We start from the raw sequence: 1,850 nt of genomic DNA, 5'->3' as shown, positions 1-1,850 counted from the left end.
AGAAGAGTGATTAACTTTTATGGTCTGGTTTTCACTAACCTCACATTCGGCAGATTTTGAACATCTTCAAGGTTCTTCATTTGCCTTCAACCTCAAAGCTGAAAGCTTAATGCTTCCCAGAAGAAATTTGTGATGTTATGTTTTATAAGCTGCAGGTCTCATTAGGTCTCAATATTCTAGTTTCCAACCAAAGATTAACATCAAAACCATATTTCCACATATACTCAATCAAGACAATTAACACATTTAAAATATACATTGCACTTTTCAGATTATCATTATGTAGGTGTGATATGAGGCACGTTGTAAGTAAGAGTAGCTCAATATAGTGCCGTATGTATAATCTTTTTTAAATGTCTGACATAAAAAGGGTAAAATTATCCCCAGAGGATATGGGCAATGGTGACGTTGTATTCCCCAACATCCTTCTGCCCTCTGCTGTCCAACCACGATATGACAGAAACACACCACAACGATCACACACAATGTGTGACGCCTACCCTGAGAAAAACAAGCTGCTGTGAACATGGTGCCTTTGGAGGAATAATATCGTACAAGATGTCTGCTGTTTTGAGGCAGACTCTTTGAACAACTTCTTTCCATCTCCCTCGATACTTTTACTTCACTGTGGACAATGCTCAACCTTGTCTCATAAAAACTACTCTTTGTGGCCTATTGATGGATAATAAATAAAACATAAAATTAAACATAACAATTGGATTAATGATGATAAAAGAAGACAGATTGATCACATGAGCTGGAGTTTGCTGCAGTGACGTTCACTTGAACAAGGAATTTGTCCGTTTTGAAGTCACAATTGTACTTTTGTAGGTACAATGCTTTTATGTTGTTTACATCAGGACTTGTACAGTCAATACCCTTGAATCACCAATAAAAACTCAAAAGTTGAATTCTCATTTTTTTTCAAGCCGTCCAGTGGGTTCTGCTAAAATCTTGCAGAGATTGCTGTGAGTTGTTGATGCTTGATTGCAAATCTGTAGGGAATATATTGAGATAAAATAATAGCGGTTGGGTCTTTCTTTTTAGCACATTTGATTCTATAAGAGAAGATAAAAACACCAAATAAAACCAGTAGATCAATTATATGCTTATGGATGTATTTTAATAAAAATAATTCTGTCAAAATTAAACAGAATACAATATTTCTTTTTTTAACATATTTCCAATACATAGTTTTTTTTTCAATTATTCTTTTTCCGTTTTTTTTAATATTGTTTTAAAAGTCATGCTAAGTAGAGGGTAACTCATTCACAATTTTTTTGTTGTTGCTAAAACTCAAAAGTCAAAATATGAAATTAAAATCATGATAGAAGTCATTTGTGCACAGCTCGTCCGCGATGCCTCGATCCATTTCTCCGGCCTCTCGGGAGAAGTCCATGTGGCTCCAAGAGGCCCCGGGGCCCATTTCCAAAAGCCGCTCACACGCCTCCTTTCCTTAAAACAAACACTGATCACATCAGTGGTCACGTCTATGCAGGGGTGAGAGGAAGGGTGCGTGGTAACAGTGCTGAGGCGCAGCCCAGACTCAAACACAAAGGACAGCTGGGAGGCTTGTTCCCTACAGGTGTGCAACAGAGGTTGTTCTTCCATGTAAAAGTGTGTGTGTGTGTGTGTAACAGAAGTCTTACAGCTGAATAAGCAGACGTTGTCAAGTGTGATCTATGCGTTTGGATATTATAGAATAGTTCCTATTATATCCTATTTATAACCACCAGCTTGGTAAGAGGTGTGAACATATACCCTGTAGTAAACGCCACATATTATTCCATATTTCTCTACATCAGAAGGACATGATCTTGTCAATTTAATTATACACTTCAGGGTGACTC

Source organism: Pungitius pungitius, chromosome 6, assembly GCF_949316345.1.
Source record: "Pungitius pungitius chromosome 6, fPunPun2.1, whole genome shotgun sequence".
NCBI classification, from domain to species: domain Eukaryota; kingdom Metazoa; phylum Chordata; class Actinopteri; order Perciformes; family Gasterosteidae; genus Pungitius; species Pungitius pungitius.
The sequence above is the reverse complement of the archived record's forward strand: the minus strand, read 5'-3'. Positions refer to the sequence as shown.